The following is an 8,184-nucleotide window of genomic DNA, read 5'->3' as shown; positions in this document are numbered from 1 at the left end:
ACCTTCTCAGGATATTACATGGCCATAAAGTTTCTTTTTATATTGTACATGTGTCTACTGCGACAATCACTAGAAACATTACTCTGTGACTCACAAGATTAATTTGATTTTCTAAAAAGGATTCCTTATTCTATCACATAGCAAAAGTAATTCTTGAGCTACTTCAAATATTTTTCCAGTCTGTTGGATGCTTAGTATTTATTATCATTCAAATGAGCTATAAATCAGTTTAAATAAAAAAATACTTTGATGCTTACAACTAGATTTCTTTCCACAAATTTATAAAAGAAGATAGGTTCTTATCTTTTATTTTACTTAAAGCCATTTGTTTAAATCTTATTGGAAAGTGGGTTAGGTTAACTGCCTATTTGGATGGATGGTACCTGTATTGACACATCAACCCTTTTTCCTCTTATGCCATCCCATTAAGAGAGTTACTGACTTTTAGGATTTCTGGAGAGCCTACCCTGGTAATGACTCCTGCAAATAACTCCAGTGCTGGTGGGATAGAGGGATTGTTTGGAAACTTTTTGGAATGATATCAAGGAGAAGCACAGCAATCCTTTAACATTGCTATAGACTTATGCTATGCCATCAAACTATAATTGATCAAGATTGAGTATAGGTCCAGCACAGTGCTTTTTTTCTTTTTAATTCTTTTTATTTATTTTTTTATTCAGCTTATGCAATGATTTTTGTTTGCAAAAGAAGTGTATTGAATAAAAGGCACTATTTATGATTTTTAAAGTAGAAGATATTGCTGAAGGGTATCATTTATTGAATTAAATAATACAATTCTTTTCAATCTGTTCTTGGGTGTCTTTTGATTAAAAAAAAATAAAAGAAAAAAGGACACTTTGCATTAGGTCACCACAAAGCAGATTTACATATAACCATCGACAGTAGAAAAACAAAGTTTTTATGTGATCCCACAGGTACCTTGTCCTTACTCGTAAGAAAATAAAATATTTTCCAAAGTTAAAGCTATTAAGTTTCTAGAAATACAAACCACTTTAAGCAGAAACCCTTTAAGAAAAAAGTGCATTTTCTCATTGTCTATTCATGGCATGCATTTTAATTCTTTTCAGTGGAACCTAAACCTCCTGAACCCCATTCAGTGTCATCCCAAGCTAGAACTACTTCTATTTCTGCATAAAAAATTCTTTCACAAATGAGCCGTGCAATGCGGTCATCTTTTTTTAACTTCAAACTTTTCTTTGACAAAATTAAACATTACAACACCAACGTTTCCTCTATAATCTTCATCTATGACACCAGCTCCTACATCTAAATGTTTTGTAGCCCAGTCATAACATGGAACTACTCTTTGCTAATACCTGGAAGGAAAAGCTGTCTGAATGTCTGTCTTCTCAAGGGCTTTCTACATAAGTGGTACTGTGTAATCAAGGCACCATGCAGGCCTTAGCTGCTCCGGGAGGGAACCACCACATCTGGGCTGTGGCGTGCCCTGCCAGCTGGGCAAAGTGCAGCTGCATGCCGCCCTCCTCCACAGGCAGGCAGGGCCTCTTGCTGGGGAAGAGGGTGGGTGTCTCTCCAGAGCAGAGCATGACAGAGTGAGAGAATGAGCAGAGGAGAGAGCAGAGGTAAGGAGAACGAGGGTAAGCACAGAACAGGGAACCGCTCCCGCTCAGAGTTTTATAAACCAGCTAGGCCAGCACTCCATAGGGCCCTAGACGTCCCCTCCCCCTATTCTCTAGTGTTTCCATATGTTTGAGGAAGAGTAGGGAGAACACCAGCATTTAAAAGCAGGCATTGCAAACATGACTGTGAAGATCACATGCTCCAGAAAACAATTAGGTCAACTCAATTCTTTTTTTTTTTGCTTGACGTAGGCTTTCTTTCTTTCTTTTTTTTCCCTCCTTCTTCTTCCCCAAGATAACTGCTGAACAATGATTGAGCTCACTTAAGGAACGTAAGGATGGATCTGTATCTGTATAGGATGTGCCTGTATCTACATCCATAAAAAAACAAACAAATAAACAAAAAATGAACTGGAGGTTAGAAGTAGAAAAACTGTGTGATTTAAGATAAGAAAACACTAAAACTAGAGATAATTCAAATTAAACTTAGTGCATTGTTAAACTTGCCACGTATCATTTTAGACCATTTTTAAAATAGGTAATAGCACTGTTAAATTTATTTTGAAATAAAAGGAAAGAAAATTTACTCAATGATCATGGTATGGCTGTGAGGACTTACTGAAATTTCCTTTTAGTTAAGGTATCAGTGTACATTATTCAGCAGACTATTCAGGGATGTATGTAAAATAACTGATTTGATTTTCTAAATTTTTTTTCATTTTAAAATGTTACACTATATTAAGAGAAATCCAATTAATATTTTGCTGCAAATTTTATGAGGATTTTATTTTTTGTTTTTGTACATGCAAATACTTTTTTTCTTTTTTAAGAGGTTTTTGCCTTAAGGTGCATGCACTTGCCAGAGAGAGACAGAGACAATGAGAAGGAAAGTGACAAATCACCCCCAGGGAGGATGGCCACAGGTGTAATCTTTTCTCCTCCATTTTCTTCCTGGGGTCTTGCGTATGCACACACACATGCCCAGCATGAGTTTTAGGCCAGAGGATCCAGGACTTGAACTGCGGTTGACTATGTACAGCGATGTAACTATTATACCATCTGCTGGCCCTGTATGCCAATACTTGAAAGACTATTGAAAGATCCATTTGTGGGAACATCATTCTGCTGATTTCTTAATGGAACAGGAAACATTCGTTGCCTGGAAATCAGGTTGTATGCCATGGTCATTTGATCGTTTTCCAATACAGTGTGCCAGCCATTGATGTTTGATAAATGGAAAATACACAGTAGCAAGAAATCGTATTGATTCACAATTATTTAACTGCTATATTTTTCTGTGTGGAAGACATTTTAATTTTTTTAAAACTTCATTCATTTATTTCTTCCATAGTGACACACATGTCCAATAGTGCCACCACTGATTCTCCCCCCAGCTTCAGCCAGCCCCATATCATGGGTACGCATGTGCTTGGGGTGCTCAAGGAGACTGGACATGAGTAGGTCCAAAGAAAAGAGGCTAATTAGTAAAGGCAATATCAAGAAATAGAAGAAAAACAATAGTACATGTGGAAGGGTGAAACTTTAAGAGGAAGATAGATAGTTCTCCTTTAGAAATAAAACTTGTAGGGAACCAGCAGTTAGTGTAATGGCTATGTCGCTAGACTCCCATGTAGTCGACCATGGTTCATGTCCCAGACCCGGTGGCTTAAAACTCACACCGGGCGTGTGTGCGTGCGTGCCCAAGATCCCAAGAGGAGAATGGAGGAGAAGGGATTGCGGCGTGACCATCCCCCCTGGGGGGTGATTTCTCACTTTCTGTCTCTATGTCTGTCTCTGTCTGTCTGGCGAGCGCACGCGCCCTACAGTGAAAATCTCTCCAAAAAAAAAAAAAAAGGAAATAAAACTTGTACCCTTAAAAGAACCCATATGTCATGCTTCTCTTTTTTTTTTTTCAAATAATTATTTATTTATTTCCATTTGTTATTATTATTATTATTATTATTTCATTTGATCAGACAGAGGCAGAGAGAGAGAGAAAGGGAAAGCAAGTGGCGTGGTGGTTAAAGGCGCTGGATTCCCACATGGCTGACCATGGTTCGGGTCCTGGACCTGGTGGATTGCTTTCATGCTTTCCCTTTCTCTCTCTCTCTCTGCCTCTGTCCAGTCTCCTTTTACTAAATTTGATTCTTATTTTCTTTTATTGTTAAAATTCTCAGAATGAACTACTCTTTTTGTAAGTGTTTTATTTCAACTCATGAAACCCTGCAGTCTTGTTTCTTCAATATCTAGCAAAACTAGTCTCCTAAAAGCTCCCACTTTCCAGTCACCAAATCCAGTGATCACTTTTTGCCCTTATCAGATTCTAATGCAGCATGCTGTGTTCTGAAACCACATTTAAATTCTCCCTGTGACAAGTTTCCAAGCATGACATTAGCCTTGTAAACCTGGCTCCAAGCTTTTTTTAGCTCTGTCCCTGCACATCTCCCAATTCTCCACCCTCCTGTGAGTCCAGACCCTGCCGTCACCCCCTGCACTCACCCTGTCATACCCTGCTATGTTATGCTATTTTTCTGTACAGCCTGTTCTTGTTCCTGTCCCTTATGTGACTCCTGGAATTTTATTTTATCCCTCTTGTTAATTTTCCACACCAATACCATTTTCTCCCCAAACCTAACCTTCTATCCTTCGACTCAAAAGTGAGTCTTTTCTTGTACATTTTCAGATACTGTATTTCATTATCGTTTGTCATGCTTTCATTGATTAATTATGCTGGTATCAAGAGCTTATACTCTAGTGAGAAAACAAATTCTCAGATTTTAAACGCAATTAAGTAATACTGTGAGTATGCAGAGTTACTCTAGGAGGATCTAGGAAAGGCTGGCAAAATGTCTGAGGGAGCTGCAAAGTGCTTCCTTAAGAAAGTGAAGCATGAGTTGGAGTTTACATAGCAAAAATATAAGAAGGATTTTCCAATGATTTGCTCACCTATTCAGAAAGCATTCACATAACACCTAGTATGTGCCAGGCATTATATTAGACACTAAAGATTAAAAAAAAATCATAAAGGTGATTAAAGTGCCATCTTTTTTTTGGTTATTTTATAAAAAAACAATATTTAAAAAATGTTTTTCTATAATTAATTCAGGACATACTGTGTGTCTACTCTGCCTTTCATATGCTGTAGTATTGGCACATGATAGGTGCTCAGAAATATTTATTGAAGAACTGGGTAAATAAAAGAATAATTTTTATCCTTAAGCAGCTAATAGTCTTGTGGTAACTATAGCCATATAGTTAAATAATCATTATTTTGTAAGGGTGGGGAAGGGTTAATAGTAGTGTGAACATAAACATATGGAAGGTCTAGGATCAAGTAACCTAGCTTTGCTATGGCCAGAGGAAAAAAAAAGGGGCAAGGGACTGAAATAACATTCTAATAAGAAAGTATGATCTTTTCAGATAATGTGTAAAAACTTCACTTAGAAGCAAAGAATTACAGAGACCGTTTTATATTCTGGAAAAGGCTGATAACTTGGCATGGTTGTAGCATGGGGGAACATGCAAGAAGATTTGCTTAAGTGCATTCTTGGTTGATATTTTAGTTGCTCCTTTGATTGTGGATCCCAACTTCTGAACACTTACTCTATTTCTCTTGTGTCGGGGCTCCAGATACCACTGGAAAAAAGATTTTAAGGGGGAGATGAGGTGTGTGTGTGTGTGTGTGTGTGTGTGTGTGTATTTAAGTTTATTTACTTTCTTTCATGAGAGAGAGAAATAGGGATCCTCAGTAGGGTCTCATCAAACTTAAATCTACTCCATCCAGTGTTTCAGGTAGCCAGAATCATGTATATAGTGTGTCTGTCATGTTTCAATTTGACCTGGTATCCCAACTGTGGCCTTCCATGAGGCTCTAGCATTGTAGAGCGGCACCCTATTGCTTGGGCCATGGTGACTGGGCCATGAGGTTTATATTTTGAAAATATCTATTTGAATATATTGTAGAGCCTAGGTTAGAGACAAGAAAGGGAAGACACAGAGAAACCAGCTGGAGACTGTTTTGTAGTATTTATGCAAAAAGATGTATGTAGTCTTGCCTAGGGTGAAATCATTGCGGATGTGCTCAGGAGATAAAATCAACAGGATTAGTTTTAGGTAGGATATGGAGTCTGAAGGCAAGGAGATGACAGAGATCAAAGATGTCTTAAGTAGACCTGTATAGATCTACAACCACTGAGATAAATCAGAAGAGGACAGAATTAAATTCTGTGTTGGGCATGTTAGTTTTGAGGGTTTTTCTATATCCTTTACTAGCATTCTTCTTGAAGACATGGCTTATGAATTGTCACTATTTATACTCAAAGACTAGCTGATAGCAGGTATTCATAATACAGGTTTCTTTGTCAATTTTTTTGGAGGTTTGCTTGTTTTTTCTTGCAAAGAGAAACCACTTTATAGCTATAATGCTGAATTATGGTTACTCTCATTGGGCTTTAAATATTTTTAAAAGTATTTGAAATATCTTACTTTCATTATAAAATACTGGTACATGAAGGGAATTACACCTTTAAAATAGCTTCTATTTTTTCATTTTTCTTGAGTGGTAAAAATAAGAAAATTCATTGCAAAAACTTTTAAAATTAAGATTGGTCAAGATTATGATTTAATGAAGTTTAATTAGCGAGAAAGAGAGAACATTTAAAAATCGAGGTACACTAATTAGGTAGTTAAGCTAAAATGACTTTTTCCCAGATTGAGTCTCTTTTTCATTCATAAAACAAATTGATAAATGAGAAGCATAAAATATTGTTGACTAAACAATAAGATACTGTTCCTTTAAAGTAAGGCAGTAGAAGTTTCTCACTGTTATTGATTGCCTCTCTGTCAGGAATGCTAATCTTTATAGATCTAGAGGCCACAGCTTCTAGTGACGCAGTTTGAATATAGACAAATAAAGAAATGTTAGCCTCAGGAAATCAATTGCACAGAGGTATCTCCTGGTTGGTAAATAGCATGGATTTTCTATTTGTTGCCAACAGTTAGTCACCTGATTCCTTTTATGCGTGACTACTTGGTATCGGAGGTAGGATGCAGAAGAATGCAAAAATGCATTCTTCTTATTTACCATGTGTTCAGGAGCCATAGAACACAGATACTGTATAGAAAAGACTGCAAAAATGAAGTAAGGTGAAAGCACTGCTGGGTAAGAAAACAGTGACAAGGGTAAAACTGTCACATAACTATATATTTGGGGAAATACCGTGTACAATGAGGGTATTTACTGCAGTTCCCACTGTCTAATAATACCATCTATGCTCATCACGTCTTTCCTGCAAGATGTTTTCACATATCACAGAGAAGATATATTTGGTGCAATGATCTCTTCATCACTAATGCCACAGGGAAATGATTTTCAGAATGCCCAGGAGAACATAAATTGCCCCTTTTTTTCCTATTTCCTAGTGCTACACGACCTTGCCACTATTTGCAAAAGGGAGAGCCAACTTTCACAAAGACAACCAGAATGATGAATGGAATTTAATTTATGCAACATTCATGTAGGGTGAGTCCTCTGGGTAAATCACCATGGTAGCATATCCTTCCTCCCCCCAACCTCATGATATGTTCTGCTTGGCTGACTCAACTCCCCCTGAGAAGGTTGGCACTTAAGGTTATGTAAGCAGAGCACGGATGTTCAAATATTCATCACAAGAAGGGCCACATGAAAAAGAGAAAGGAAACAAAAGTGGAATAAATGAGGTAAATATCTACCCAGATCAGCTAGGATAAGCTGAAGAACAGAAAGGGATTTGGAGAGCTAGTTTGGAGTTAGGAGTTTTCTCCCTGAGGTGGTGAATAAAATGGTTTTGAGCCATGTTTAGAGTGCTGGAATATTACTGATTGGCCTTTAGTCTAAATTGATTTTAGCCCCTTTTCCTTGCTACTCAAAAACACCAAAGAAAATTATTTTAGTTCATCTTAGGGATATAATAGTTTCTTCTCTTTCTATAAAGTTAGCTAATTTTCTCCATGACCTATATCTTTCTTTCTGACTGACATATCTACTCATTCATATTTTAAATGACTAACAATCTGGGAAGATTTCACCAGAGATCAGAATCAGAACAGATCGCAAATGCCCAACTGTGAGTACTAAGGAATGATGAAATAATCTGGGTCTTACTACAAGCATGATTTAAGAGAAATAATTTATTTTACTTGTTCTCTAATAACACATTCTAGTCATAGGACTAAGTCTGTCAGAAACAAATTAACAAAAAATTACTCTGAAATGAAAAGTTTTAGCTTGTGTCACACCGTGTATTAATTTCACTTATAATTAGTGTTACCTACAATCACAAATTCAGTGAGGAATTATAAATTCCTAGGTATGTTAAGTTTCCTTCTTTAATTGGTTGGAAAATATAGGTGGACATTATCATGATGCTAAAATCTTCTTGGGTGTATCAGCCTTGATATTTTCATTGACAGAAAGAGGGATTATGTTTGGTTAAATTTGTATGGAAAACAACTGTAATTCTTAATTTAAGTTTTAAATTTAGATCAAATTTATACTGTTGTCTTGGAGCCATTTCTCCTGTTTGTAGAAAAATATTAGGTCATC

At 36.7% G+C, this 8,184-nt stretch overlaps 1 pseudogene; it reads right to left on the bottom strand.

Moving 5' to 3' along the window:
• Positions 1-1,074: 1,074 nt before the first annotated feature.
• LOC114009011 (deoxyuridine 5'-triphosphate nucleotidohydrolase, mitochondrial pseudogene) lies at positions 1,075-1,568 on the bottom strand (annotated as a pseudogene).
• Positions 1,569-8,184: the final 6,616 nt, after the last annotated feature.

Source organism: Tupaia chinensis, unplaced genomic scaffold (genome assembly GCF_000334495.1).
Source record: "Tupaia chinensis unplaced genomic scaffold, TupChi_1.0 Scaffold000434_1, whole genome shotgun sequence".
Taxonomy (NCBI): Eukaryota; Metazoa; Chordata; class Mammalia; order Scandentia; family Tupaiidae; genus Tupaia; species Tupaia belangeri.
This window is presented reverse-complemented; position numbering and strand designations above follow the sequence as displayed.